General features: G+C 38.7%; 1 pseudogene; it reads left to right on the top strand.

The window, feature by feature from the left end:
• The first annotated feature begins 11,451 nt into the window (after positions 1 to 11,451).
• Positions 11,452 to 15,262, top strand: LOC105756718 (uncharacterized; annotated as a pseudogene).
• The last annotated feature ends 589 nt before the right edge of the window (positions 15,263 to 15,851 follow it).

The raw sequence follows: 15,851 nt of genomic DNA, 5'->3' as shown, positions 1-15,851 counted from the left end.
TTGTTCTTTCTCGTTGCATAGTACTCCATTGTGTGTGTGTACCATGGTTTGTTTATCCATTCATCTGTTGATGGGCATCTAGGTTGTTTCCATTTTTTTCCTATTGTGAACAATGCTGCCATGAACATAGGTATGCATATGTCTATTCGAGTAACCACTCTTATTTCTCTAGGATATATTCCTAGGAGTGGGATTGCTAGATCGAATGGTATGTCTATTTCTAGCTTTCTGAGGAAGCACCATATCATTTTCCAAAATGGTTGTATCATTTTGCATTCCCACCAGCAGTGCATAAGTGTTCCAATCTCCCCGCAGCCCCTCCAACATTTGTTATTTCCAGAAGACACTCTTAATTTAATGAACTAAATTTCATAATTTTCAAATGTTGAAATAACCTTGTATTCCTGGGATAAACTATAACATATGTATGTGTATATGTGTGTGAGTTAAATTTACTCACATTTTGTCAATGGTTGATATAGTTGTTTGGTACAATAAGTTTTCATTAACTATTTAAACATACTTAAATCACTTCTGAGGTCAATTCCAGACTTATATAATGCTTATATATGCCAAGCAGTGTTTTAAGCATCTTGCATAGAAACGATCACTCAGTAATTACCAGCAGCATATTACTGATATTTCTATTTACAAATGATATAACTGAGGCACAGAAAATATATGGCATTTTATCTAGGTCTCTTTTCTCTACTGACATTAAGTTAAGAATTGAAAAGCAGATGTCTGAATGTAGACTCTTAGTCCTTAATAAATTTGTGGAAACTCTGGTGTCATAGAGGTTAAGAGCTACAGCTCCTAACAGCAGTTCAAATCCACCAGGTGCTCCTTGGAACTCTATGGGACAGCTCTACTCTGTCCTATAGGATCGCTATGAGTCAGAATCAACTCAACAGCAAAAGGTTTTTTTTTTTTTTTTACTCATTTGTAGCTTATTTCATTTAGTATTTATTCAAAGTTATTCATTCTTTGTAATAGGAATGAAAAAAGGGAAAAATCTACATTTTTATTAATAAGTGTGTTTAAATTAATTTTCCATATCCTTGCCAGAACCTATTGTTTTCCATTTTTTAAATCATAGCCATCTTAATAAAAAAACAAAAAAAAAAAACACACCGAAGTTTATTAGTGGTTACCGGGGAGGAAGGATGGAGCAGGAGAAAAAGAGGAACTCATTACTTAGGGGACATTGAATTTCTGTTAAGGTTAATTAAAAATTTGGAATGGAAATTATGATGAATGAACAACCAGATGAATGTTATTAATACCACTGAATTTTACATGTTAAAAACGTTGAAATGACAAATATTTTGTTATATACATTCTTACCACAATACAGAGAAAAAGTAAATACAGGAGGATTTACACTGTGTGACAAAGACAATCAAGAAATATATACAGGAGCTTTCACACTCCATGTTGTAACAAGGAGATGTCACATAGGGCAATAAAGTGAGAAAATCATCAGAATAAGGTTAAAGATTGTGGTGCAATGGTTCACTTTTATACGACCTTTCTGGCCATGGTCTTGTAACTTCCACCAAATGACTGGGTGAGACTATGCAAATAAGGTGCTTGTGACCAACCAAGGGGATTGGATAGCTTGCTGAAAATGCAAATAAGGTGCATAACACTTTTGTGGTGGGGGGGATCATGCAAATAAGGTGTATAGATCCCTAACGAGGAGTTTTGTCTGTTTTGCCATCCTGTTAGGCTTAAAATGAGCCATCCCAGAGGTTGATGGGGGGAGGGAAACACACCACCAAGAAAGAAGAGCTAGAAGTGGAGCGTGTCCTTTGGATCCAGGATCCCTGCACTGAGAACCTCCTAGTCTCAAGAGACAGAGAGAGCTGTAACATTGGAGATGGTGGGAGACAGGGAGAAGAAGAAGCACAGTAACAGTGGCAGCAGAGGCAGCAGAACCAGGAGTCCAGCAAGAGAGGATGCAGTGGCCTTCCTGGCCCATGCAGCAAGAAAGCTGAGTGCCTTTGGGCAAGGCTTGCTGGTGGAGTGGGGTGTTTCCAGGCACTTGGCAGATGAAGGCTTGCTGACCCTTGGAGCTAGATAACTGATCGCCTTAAAGCTAAGACTTACTGGTGGAGAGGGATTTTTCTGGGGACTTACCAGCAGAACTAAAAGAGCTTTGTAACACTAGCCCAAGGAGGGAGGGGCCAGGCCAGGCCAAGAAGTCCAAGAGGCCAGAGAGGCGAGGACTGAGATGCAAAAAGGCCAAGGGCCAGAGACAGGCCTGCCTGCAGGCATGGCTAATAAGAGGCTGTCCTGATAGAAGAACTGTATCCTGAGTCATTTCTGATCCTCAGTTCTAACTTGTTACTTCCCTAATAAACCCCATAACTGTGAATATGGTCTGTGAGTTTTGTGCGGCCATTGCAGCAAATTATCAAACCCAGTAGAGAAGTAGAGAGTGCCATGAGAGGGGCAGCTGGGGTCAGAATTGATAAAAAGTTTGGAAAGAGGACTTATGTCTGACCTTTTCTCATAGGAATAGGATTGGGCTGTTGACCTTGATATTCCTTCCACCTTGTGAAGTTAGAGGAGGTCAGAGGCTCCCACCACACCATTTTAACAAAGATGGAAAACAGAAATTAAAATTAACTCTATTAGCAGATTAGATGATAGTCTATGTAGAAGGTCCTAATAAATCTGTATTTTAAAAAGAAAATCACTATAATTATAAAGGAAATATATCATGGTCAGCAGGTTCAAGGTCAATATACTAAATTCAATAACATTTCTGCATACTAGTAACAAAGAACTGGAAAAGAAAAGTTTATAAAATTGACCACAAGTAAACCAGGCAAAAATAACACATAAATACGTACTCATATACCTATATATGTTCATACATACGTGCATAATATATACATATATAAAAATATGAGCAGAGATATCAATACTGCACGTGTAAAGTTCATAAACTCCAGATAATTAGTCTAGATAAATTACTAAACAACAAATACATGAATAGCAACCATCCTTGAGTGGCAAGGAGACCAGAATCCAGGGATGCTACACTATATAATCTAGGATGTATAATTGTTAGCAAAAAAGATGAATCATGTTAAAAAAAAAAAAAAAAGTAAAATGTGCAGCATAAAAAAAGAAGGAAAAAGAAAAAGTGAGTCACTAGAAACAGTCTTTGAGGAGTTTAAGACACAGGACTTAATAGACAGACTTTGAAACAACTATTCTAAGCATACTTAATGAATTAAAAGAAACCATGTTTTAGTAATTAAGTAAAACATAATGATAATGTCTCATCAAATAGTGAACAACAATAAATAGACAAAAATACATAAATGGAAAAAAATAGAAATTCTGAGCTTGAAAACTAAATAACTGACATGAAAAATTTAAGAAAAAGTCTCAAGAGCATATCTGATCTATAATTGGAAAATTTTCATATAGATCAATAGAGATTATCCAATCTGAAGAAAGAAAGAAAGAAAGAAGTAATGTCTACAGAGCCTCAAAGAAATGTGGGATGTCATCAAGTGTACCAATATATGTGTAAAGAGAGTCCCAGGAGAAGGGAGAGATAAGTGGACTGAAAATATTTGAAGAAATGATGGCCAAATTTCCACAAATTTGATGAAATCATTAGTCTACAGATCTAATAAGCTCAACCACCTTTAGGATAAACAAAATACATCCATACATAGACATATCATAGGTAAACTGTTGAAAGCTCATCAAAGAAAATCTTGAAAACAGTAAAAGTAAAATAACTCATAAAATACAAAGGAACCACAATAAGATTAACATATGACTTCTAATAAAACACTGAGAGCCAGAAGACAGGGGGATATTATATTCAAAATGTTAAAAGATGAAATCTGTCAACCAAGAACTCTGTATCCAGCAAAATTATACTTTGTAAGTGAAGGCAAAATGAAAACATTTACAGATAAGCAAAAACTGTAAGAATTCGTTGCTAAGAGACCTGTCTTATTCGAAGTACTAAAGGAAATTTTTCAAGCTAAAAGAAAATGACACGAGTTGAAATCAACACACACAAAATAAAGAGCATCATTAAAGGTAACTATGTAGAAAATTATAAAAGAAAGAAAATATATATTTTTCTCTTTTATTTTCATTTACATAATTTAAAAGATAGCTATGTAAACAATACTTAGACAATTTTATGTTGAATGTCAGTTTGTTTTACTGTGATGACTTGTGTGTTGCTTTGATACTGGAAGCTATGCCATCAATATTTCAAGTACCGATTGAGTCATCCATGGTGGTCAGTTTTCATGACAGATTAAGACACGTTAGGAAGAAAGACCTGGTGATCTACTTCTGATAAAGATTGGCTGTGAAAACTTCATGGATAGAAGTGGAACACTGTCTATTATAATGCTGGAAGACGAGCCCCTCAGGTTTGAAGACACTCAAAATACAACTGGGACAGAACTGCCTCCTCAAGGTAGAATCAACTTTAATGATGTAGATAGAGTAAAGATTTCAGATGTGGCATGACTTAAAATAAGAAGAAACAGTTGCAAATACCCATTAATAATCAGAAAGTAGAACATACAAAGTATAAATCAAGGACAATTGGAAGTCTTCAAAAACCAAATGGAAAACAAAAAGATTGATATACTAGTGATTAGTAAGCTGAAATGGACTGGTATTAGCCATTTTCAATCAAAGAATCATACAGTTTACTATGCCAGGAATGACAAATTAAAGGGGAATTGTGTCATATTCATCACCAAAAAGAACATTTCAATATTTGTACTGAAGTAAAACACGGTCAGTGATAGGATAATATCCATGTGCCTGCAAGGAAGACCAGTTAATACAACTGTTATTCAAATTCACCCACCAACCCCTACTGCTAAAGATGAAGAAATTAAAGATTTTTAGCAACTTCTGCAGTCCGAAATTGATCAAACATCCAATCAAAATGCATTGATAATTACCGGTGATTGGAACACAAAATTAGAAACAAAGAACAAGAATAAGTAATTGGAAAATAGGGCCTTGATGATAGAAAGGATGCCAGGGACTCCATGGCAGAATTATCAAAACCAATAACTTGTTCATTGGCAATATCTTTTTTCAACAACTATACACATCGACCTTAGCAGATGGAATACACAAGAATAAAATGGACTACATCTGTGGAGAGAGATGATGGAGCTTAATATCAGCAGTCAGAATAAAGCCAGGGGCAGATTTTGGAAGAGACCATCAATTGCTCATATGCAAGCTCAAGTTAAAGCAGAAAAAAATTATAACAAGTCCACAAGGGTCAAAAAAGTATGATTTTGAATATAGCCCACCTGAATTTAGAAATCATCTCAAAAATAGATTTGACACATTGAACACCAGTGATGGGATGACATTAGGGCTATCATACAGGAAGAAAGAAGAATTTCATTCAAAAAGACAGGAAAGAATGAAAAGACCAAAATGGATGTCACATTAAATGGACACACCAGTCCAGGGGCAAGGACAAGAAGACAGGAGAGGATAGGAAAGCTGATAATGGTCCAAGGTCAAGAAGGAGAGGGTATTGACACATGAGGTTGGCAACAAACCAATGTCACAAAACAGTATATGTATTAATTGTTTAATGAGAAACTAATTTCCTCTATAAACTTTCATGTAAAGCACAATAAAGAAAAAAAAACCTATTAAAAAAAAAAAAAGAAATGTCCTCGGGGACTGAACCTGGAAGTGTCCAACCCCTCTATTATGATGTGTGCTTCCGTTCTCCTGCGTACTGTTCTCTGTACCTTTATTAAAAGCTTTATGTAGGTGAAAAAAAAATGGATGTCAAGAGGCTCTGAAACTTGCTCTTGAACATAGAGTACCTAAAGCAAAAGGAAGAAATGAAGTAAAAGAGCTGAACAGAAGATTTCAAAGGGCATTATAATGAAATGTGTAAAGACCTAGAGTTGAAAAATCAAAAGGGAAGCACTAGTTCAGCATTTCTCAAGCTTTTGAAAGAATTGAAGAAAAAGTTCAAGTCACTGGTTGCCATACTGAAGGATTCTCTGGACAAAAATAATTGAATGACACAGAAACTTCAAAAGAAGATGGAAAGAATACACAGTCACTGTACCAAAAAGAACTGGTCTATGTTCAACCATTTCATGAGGTAGCATATGATCAAAAATCGATGGTACTGAAGGAAGAAGTCCTAGCTGCACAGAAAGCATTGGGAGAAAAAAAAAGTCTCCAAGAATTGAAGCAACACAAATTGAGATGTTTCAACAAACAAATGGCACGTTTTCTATACACCAGCAAAGAGAACTTCAAAAAAGGAAATCAGAAAAACAACACCATTTATAATAGCCTTTGAAAAGATAAAACCCTTAGGAATAAATTTAACCAGGGACATGGAAGACCAAACAAAGAAAACTGCAAAACACTATTGCAAGAAGCCAAAATAGACCTACATAAATGGTAAAACAAAACATGGATAGAAGACTTGATATTGTGAAAATGTCAACCCTACCCAAAGCTATCTACAGATATAATGTAATCCCAATCCAAATACCAATAGCATTTTTAACCATTTGGAAAAACTAATCACCAACTTTATATGGAAAGGAAAGAGGTCCAGGATAAGCAAAGCATTATTGAAGAAAAAGAACAAAGTAGGAGGCCTCACACTACCTGTTCTCAGAACCTACTATACAGTCACTGTAGTTAAAACAGCCTGGTAGTAGTACAATGAAAGACACATAGACCAATGGAACTGAATCGAGAACCCAGATGGTCAGCTGATTTTTGACAAAGGACAAAGTCCATTAAATGTGGGAAATGACAGTCTTTGTAACAAACGGTGCTGGCAAAACTGGATGTCCATCTGTAAAAAATTAAGCAGGATCCATAACTCACACCGTACACAAAAACAGACTCAAAACGAATGAAAGACCTAAATATAAAACCTAAAATGATAAAGATCATGGTAGAAAAATAGGGACAATACTAGGGGCCCTAATGCATGCCATAAATAGAATACAAGCCATAATACTAACAATGCACAAAAGCCAGAAGATAAACAAGATAGCTGAGAGCACCTAAAAATTAAACACTTATGTTCATCAAAAGACTTCACCAAAAGTGTAAAAACAGAATTGACAGTACGGGGAAAAAAAATATGGCTACAGAATATTTGACAAGGGTCTAATCTTTAAAATGTGCAGAATACTTCAACACTTCAATAACAAAAAGACAAATAATCTAATTAAAAAATGGGCAAAGGATATGAACAGACACTTCACCAAAGAAGACATTCAGGGAGTGAACAGACACATAAGGATATGTTGCAATCATTACCCATTAGAGAAATGAAAATCAAAACTACAATGAGATACGATATAACCCCAACATTACTGGCACTAGTCAAAAAAACAGAAAATAACAAATATTAGAGAGGTTGCAGGAGACTGGAACTCTTATGCACTGCTAGTGGGAATGTAAAATGGTACAACCATTATGGAAAACGGTGTGGTACCTACTTCAAAAGCTAGAAAAACAAATACCATATGATCCAACAATCACACTCCTAGAAATATGTCCTAGAGAAATAAGATCCATCACACGAATAGACATATGCATACCCATGTTCATTGCAGCATTGTTCACAATGGCAAAAAAATGGAAACAACCTAAGTGCCCATCGACAGATGAATGGAAAAACAAATTATAGCACATACATACATTGGAATGCCAAGCAGCTATAAAGAACAATGATGAATCCGTGAAACAATTCACAGTATGAATGAATCTGGAGGGCGTTATGCTGAGTAAAATAAGTTAATCACAAAAAGACAAATGCTGTGTAAGATTACTATTACAAAAACCCAAGAAAAGGTTTACACATAGGAAAGAAAAAACAATCTTAGATGGTTATGAGGCAGGGGAGGTGTGGGGAGTGGAAATCGCTAACAAGATAGTAGACAAGCATTAACTTTGTTGAAGGGAAAACAATACACAATATAGGGGAAGTCAGCACAACTTGATCCAGGCAGTCATAGAAGCTTCCTAGACACATCAAAACACCTTGAGGGACCAAGTTACTGTGGCTGAGGGCTGGAGACCATGGTCTTGGGGGACATCCAGGTCAATTAGCATAACATAGTTAATAAAGAAAATATTCTACATCCTACATCAGTGAGTAGCTTCTGGGGTTTTAAAAGCTTGCAAGTGACCACCTAAAATACATTTATTGGTCTGATTACGTCTGGAGCAAAGGAGAATGAAGAAAACCAAAAACACAAGGAACATATTAGTCTAAAGGACTAATAGATCACATGAACCACAGCCTCCACAACCTTGAGCCCAGAAGAACTAGATGGTGCCCAGCTACCACCAACAACCATTCTGACAGGGATCACAATAGGAGGTCATGGATAGAGCAAGAGAAAAATGTAGAACAAAATTCAAATTCACAAAAAATGACAAAACTTACTGGTCTGACAGAGACTGGAGGAACCACTGAGACTATGACCCAGTGACACCCTGCTAAGTCAGAAATGAAGCCGCCCCTGAAGTTCACTGTTCACCCAAAGATTAGTCAGACCTATAAAGGACATAATAACACACGTGAGGAACATGCTTCTTAGTTCAATCAAGTATATGAGACCAAATGAGCAACACCTCTCCAAAAGCAAACAGGAGGACACATGAAGGGACAGAAAAACTGGACAAATGAACACTGAGAACCCAGGATAGAAAGGAAAGGGGAAGAATGCCAACACATTGCAGGATTGCAACACATGTCTCAAAACAATCTGTGTATAAATTTTTGAATGAGCAAATAATTTGTGCTGTAAACTTTCACCTAAAACACAACAAAATTAAAAAAAAAAAAAGAAAACAAAACAAACAAAAAAAAGCACCAGAAGCAGTCACTCATCTATGCTAAGAAATTTGTTACCTGGCCAACTGACTGGCAGAGACTCATATATGTGCCCATTCCAAAGAAAGGTGATGCAACAGAATGCAAAAATTATTGAACAATATTATTGTTATCAGACATAAGTAAAACTTGGCTGAAGATAATTTAAAAAAACAACTGCAGCAGTACATCAACAGGGAACTGGCAGGTATTGAAGCCAAATTCAGAAGAGGACGTGGAACAAGGGATTGCTGATATCAGATGGATCTTGGATGAAAACAGAGAATACCTGTGTCTTATTGACTATGCAAAGAAATTCAACTGTTTGGACCATAACAAATTATGCATAACATAGCAAAGAATGGGAATCCCAGAACATCTAATTATGCTCGTGCAGAGCCTGTACATAGACCAAGAGGCAGTCCTTCAAACAGAAAAAGGGGATACTGCATGATTTAAAATAAAAAAAGGTGTATTTCAGGGTTGTATCTTTTCATCATACTTTTTCAGTCTGTATGCTGAGCAAATAAACCCAGAAGCTGGATTCTGTGAAGAAGAACAGGACATCAGGTTTGGAGCAAGACTAATTAACAAACTGCAGTACGCAGATGACACAACCTTGCTTATAGAAAGTGAAGAGGACTTGAACCACTTACTGATGAAGATCAAAGACTGTAGCCTTCAGTATGGATTATACCTATCAACATAAAAAAATCAAAAATCCTCACAACTGGACAAATAAGCAACACCCATAATAAATGGAGAAAATATTGAAGTTGTCAAGTGTGATGGTTAACATGTGTCAACTTGGATGGGCCATGATTCTCAGTGGTTTGGCAGCTATGATATAGTTTGACAGTTATGTAGTGGTGTATTCACGTCCATGATGAGATCTGTCGTGAGCAGCTAATCAGTTGAAAAGGAGTTTCTTTGGAGATATGGCCTACATCTAACATATATGGATTTTCTGCCGAAGCTTGCTGCCTTCTGCTGTGCCCTGGTTGCTGCATTTGACTCCTCATCATCTGAACTCTAGTTCTTGGGACTAGAGCCAGCAGCCTGCCATCTTAACTGCTGATCTTGGATTCCTCAGCCTCTGCAACTCGTGAGTCAGCAGCCTGCTTTCTGACCTGCCAAACTTAGGTTTGTCAGCCTTTGCTGCTACTTGAGTCTGGAGAAGCCTCCAACCTGATGCCTGACCCATGGACTTGGGACGTTCTAGCCTCTACGAGTGCACGAGACATTTCCTTGATATGAACCTTTCTCTCTCTCTCTTTTCCTCTCTCTCTATATATATATGTATATACATATGTATGCATATCTGTATGTATGTCACTAGTTTTCTTTCTCTAGAAAACCCAGTCTAAGACACAACACTAGATAACTAAGACATTTGGTACCAAAAATGTTCTAGAGAAACCAATTTGTAAAGATGAGTTTTCTAAATTGGTTCTCATGTCTAGTTAGTCTTAAAGATGTTGATGACTCTGCTTCCAGTAGTAGAGGATACTGTTAATCAAGGACATGAGGTGGCAAAAGAAATAGGCAAAATATCACCACCAATACATCAGGTATTGGTGAGAGGCAAGGCTCTGGGTGATTGCATGTTTGCTATTTCTACAATTTTGTCATAATGAGAAGTATAAGGAAGCTGGTTGGTTGGTGCTACTTTTGCTAGACAAAGTGCAGAAAAAAAGAGATGAGCTCAGGGCTTCAGAGTCAAAGCTCAAGTGCCACAAAAAGGACATCAAAGTTGCGCTTGTGCCCTAAAAGAAAACCTTATTTCTTGTAGTAACAGAGCTGATATTGCCAAAAACAAACCCAGAGACTTATTGTAAGTGTGACTCCATTACAGTGCCAACTCAATCCCCAACATCAAATGGAGACTGAAGTTAAAAGGAGGGCATTGATATCCCCAAAAGGTGAAATACAAAGTGTGACCCAGGAGGAAGTACACTATACTCCAAAAGAACTGCTTGATTTTTCTAATACGTACAAACAGAAACCTGGGGAGTATGTGTGGGAATGGCTATTAAGGGTGTGGGATAATGGTGCAAGGAACATACAGACAGATCAGTCTGAGTTTATTGATGTGGGCCCACTAAGCATAGATTTTTCATTCAGTCTTTCATCTCAAGAGGTTAGAAAAGAATCTAACAGTTTATTTGCTTGTGTCACTGAAGCATGGATTACATAGTGCCCTACACAAAATCAAGTTGAAGTACTAGACCTGCCTTGATATACTGTAGAAGAAGGTATTCAAAAGAATAGGGAAATTGGCAAGTTATAGTGGATTTATCAGGTTAGACCCACAGACCCACACATGGAGTGCACAGAGGATACACCTTTTACCATAATGATGAGGAACAAATTCGTGCAGGTTGCCCCAGCATGCTTGAAGACTGCTGTGAATGCTATTTTATGTCAGTGAGATTTGACAGTGTGAACTGCTCTAACTGAATTAAGACACCTAACTACAATGGGGCTGATTGGACACTGTGGTGGTAGGGGCCAAGTGGTGGCACTCAATTGACAAAGACAACACGGGCATGGTTACCAGAATGGACTGCAGAGTCAAAGCAGTAAACAGGACAGACTGACTCACATGGACTTATGGCATTGGCTACTTAGTCCTGCTGTCCCTAGGAGTGAAATAGATGGGAAATCTACTAAATATTTATTTGATCTGTACAAGCAAAGAAATTCTAGGTCACATGAATGGCAATCTAACTAAAATCGTCAGAATAGACAGTCACAGTCCCTCAGTCAATCCCCAGACTTGAAAGAGTTTACAGACTCACAACCGCCTGAATGAAGAGGAGGCCGGATCCCCTTGAAGAAGGACCCTACTACACTGCCAAAAATTTATACTGTTAATCTTTCAGCCTTTCCCAAAGGGATTTTTTACAAGGGTGACTGTTTACTGGGGAAAAGGAAGTAACCAGACTTTTTGGGGATTACTGGATACTGGCTCTGGACTGCCGTTAATTTCAGGAGAACCAAAATATCTCTATTGGGGCCACTATGCTGTCCAGCCAGAGTGGGAGCATATGGAGGTCAGGTTATTAATGGAGTCTTAGCTCATGTCTGTCTCACGGTAGGTCCAGAGGGTCCCTGAAACCATCCTGTAGTGATTTCCCCAGTTCCACAATGTATAATTGGAGTAGACATATTCAGCACTGGCTGAACCCACACATTGAATCCCTGACATGTGGACTAAGGTTTGTTATGGTAGAAAATGCTAAGTGGAAGCCATTAGAACTGTTACCTAGGAAAAGAGTAACCAAAACCAATGCCACATTCCTAGAGGGAATGCATCCATCAAGAACTTGAAGGATGTAGGGATGGTGATTCCCACCATATCCCCATTCAACTCGCCTATTTGGCCTGTGGAAAAGAAAAAAAAAAGATGGATCTCGGAGAATGACAGTGGATTATCGAAAACTTAATTGTGTGGTGACACCAATTGCAACTACTGCTCTGGACGTGGTTTCAGTGCTTCAGCAAATTAATAATCTCCTGGTAAGTTGAAATTGACTTGACGGCAATGGGTTTATGGGTACATGGTATACAAGTATTGATCTGACAGATGCCCTTTTCTCCATACCTGTTTCATAAGACCACCAGAAGCAGTTTGCCTTCAGCTGGCAAGGCCAGCAATACACCTTCACAGTCCTAATTTTGGGGTATATCAACTCTCCTTCCCTATATCATAATTTAGTCCACAGGAACTTTTTCCCTTCCACAAGATGTCATATAAGTCCGTTACACTGATGACATTATACTGATTGGACATAGGAAGGAAGAAATTTCAATGACTCTGGACTTACTGGTAAAACATTTGCATGCTAGGGAGTGGGAAATTGATCCAACAAAAATTCAGGTGCCTTCAACCTCTTTGAAATTTCCAGGGGTCCAGTGGTGTGGAGCATGCTGAGAAATTCCTTCTAAAGTGAGGGAAAAGATACTGAATCTGGCCCCTACCACAGCTAAAAAGGAGGCAAAACACCTAGTGGGCCTCTTTATATTTTGGAGGCAACCTATCTCTCATTTGGGTATGCTACAGCAACCTATTTATAAAGTGATTTGAAAAGCTGCTCATTTTGAGTGGGGCCCAGAAAAACAGAAGGCTCTGCAACAGGTTCAGTCTGCCTGTGCGAGCTGCTCTGCCACTTGGGATGTATGATCTGACTGATCCAATTGTACTTGAAGTGTCAGTGAAAGATAGAGATGCTGTGTGGAGTCTTTGGCAGGTTCCTATTGGTGAATCACAGTGTAGACTCTTAAGATTTAGGAGAAAAGGCTGGCCTTCCTCTGCAAATAACTATTCTCCTTTTGAGAAATAGCTTTTGGCTTGTTACTCAGTGTTAGTAAGGCATGAACGCTTAACAATGGGACACTAAGTCACCATGAGGCCTGAGCTGCCCATCATGAACTGGGAGTCTTCTGACCCAGAGCCATAAAGTCAACATGCACAGCAGCACTCCATCATTAAATGGAAGTGGTATGTACAAGATTGGGCCCAAGCAGGACCTGAAGACACAGTAAGTTCCGTGCGGAAATGGCCTTAATGCCCATGGTCTCCACTCCTGTCACATTACCTTCCTTCTCCCAGTTTGTAACTATGGCCTCTTAGGGAGTTCCTTACAATCAGTTGATTGAGGAAGAGAAATCCCGTGCCTGGTTTACAGATAGTTCTTCACAATATGAAGGCACCACTTGGAAGGGGACAGTGGCAGCACAGAAGCCCCTTTCTGGGACCTTGCTACAGGGCACTGACGAAAGGAAATCCTCTCAATGAGCAGAACTTCCAGCAATGCACCTGATTGTTCGCTTGACTTAGAGGCAAAAATGGCCAGGTATGTGAAGGTATACTGATCCATGGGCCAATGGTTTGGTGGGATCATCAGGGACTTGGAAGGATCACAATTGGAAAATTGGAGACAAGGAGGTATAGGGAAGAGATATGTAGATAGACCTCTCTGAACGGCCAAAGAAGTGAAAATATTTGTGTATCATTTGAAAGTTCACCAAAAGGTGACCTTGGCAGAGGAGGATTTTAACAATCAAGTGGATAGGATGACGTGTTCTGTGGAAATTAGTCATTCGCTTTCCCTAGCCACTCCCAGTCATTGCCAAATGAACTCATGAACAAAGAGGCCATAGTGACAGGAATGGAGGTTATGAATGGGCTCAACAACATGGACTTCCACTCACTAAGGCTGACTTGGCTATAGACACTGCAGGGTGCCCAATCTTCTAGCAACAGAAACCAACACTGACTCCTTGATATGGCACCATTCTTCAAGGTGATCAGCCAGCAACCTAGCGGCAGGTTGATTACATTGGATTTCTTCCATCATGGAAAGGGCAGCTTTTTGTTCTTACTTTAATAGACACCTACTCTGGATACAGATTTGCCTTCCTCGCACACAACATTTCTGACAAAACTACCATCCATGGACTTACAGAATGCCTTATCCACCATCATGGCATCCCATACTGTATCACCTCGGATCAAGGGACTCACTTCACAGCAAATGAAGTGTACCTATGGGCCCATGCTCATGGAATTCATTGGTGTAACCATGTTCCCCATCATCCTGAAGCAACTGGCTTGATAGAACAATGGAATGGCCTTCTAAAGACACAATTATGGTGCCAGCTAGGTGGCAATACCTTGCAGGATTGGGCCAGTCTTCTCCTGAAGACGGTATATACTCTAAGCCAGCATCCAATATATGGTGCTGTTTCTACCACAGCCAAGATTCGTGGGTCCAAGATTCAAGGGGTGGAAATGGAGTGACACCACTCACTATTACCCCTAGTGAACCACTCACAAAATTTTTACTTCTTTTCCCAGTGACCTTATGCTCTGTGGGTTTAGAGGTCTCAGTTCCAAAGGGAGGAATGTTCCCAGCTGGAGACACATCACTGATTTCATTGAACTGGAACTCAGGAATGCCACTCAGACACTTTGAGCAACTTATGTCTCTAGATAAACGGCAAAGAAGGGAGTTACCATATTGGCTGGTGTTACTGATCTTGATTACTAAGAGGAAATTGAATGGAAGTAAAGAAGAGTATCTCTGGAATACGGGAGATCCCTTGGGACATCTCTTAATACAATCATACTGTGTGATTAAAGTCAATGGAAAACTACAGCAACCCCATTCCTACGTTACTGCTAATGGCCCAGACCCTTCAGGAAAGAATGTTTGGTTCACCCCACCAGGCAAAGAACCATGAAGAGCTGAAGTGCTTGCTGAAGGGAAAAGGAATACGGAATGAGTGGTGGAAGAAGGTAGTTCTAAATACCAGCTATGACCACATGACCAGTTGCAGAAATGAGGACTGTAATTGTTATGAGTATTTGTTCCTTGAATGAGTGCAACAAATATTTTTGCTTTCTTCACTTATAAAATATACGATGTAAACTGGGCTACTGTACTTTCAGTTGTACGTGTGTTAGTTACATCATGTTAGACTCAAGCATAACTTTATAATTTTCTTTACTTTGAGATTATATAAGGTTTAAGGAGAAATGTACAGGTGTCAAGTTGAGAAGGGGTGGACTGTGATGGTTAAGGTTGTTTGTCAACTTGGCTGATCCATGATTCTCAGTAGTTGGGTAGTTATGACGTAGTTTGGCAGTTTTTTAATAATGTAATATCTTCCATAATGAGATCTGTTACAATGTAATTTCCTTCATGATGAGATCTGCTATGAGCAGCCAGTTAGTTGAAAGGGAGTTTCCTTAGGAATATAGCCTTCATCCAATATGTATGGACTTTCTAGTAAAGCTCTATGGCTTTTTGGTCTGCTGTGCATCCTACATTCAGCTCATCATTATCTGAATTCCAGTTCTTGGGATAGAGCCAGCAGCCTGCCATCTTACCTGCTAATCTTGGATTCATCAGCCCCTGCAGCTATATGAGTCAGGAGAAGC

The sequence above is a fragment of the Trichechus manatus genome, unplaced genomic scaffold (assembly GCF_000243295.1).
Source record: "Trichechus manatus latirostris isolate Lorelei unplaced genomic scaffold, TriManLat1.0 scaffold00130, whole genome shotgun sequence".
In the NCBI taxonomy this organism is placed as follows: Eukaryota; Metazoa; Chordata; class Mammalia; order Sirenia; family Trichechidae; genus Trichechus; species Trichechus manatus.
The sequence above is the reverse complement of the archived record's forward strand: the minus strand, read 5'-3'. Positions and strand labels throughout refer to the sequence as shown.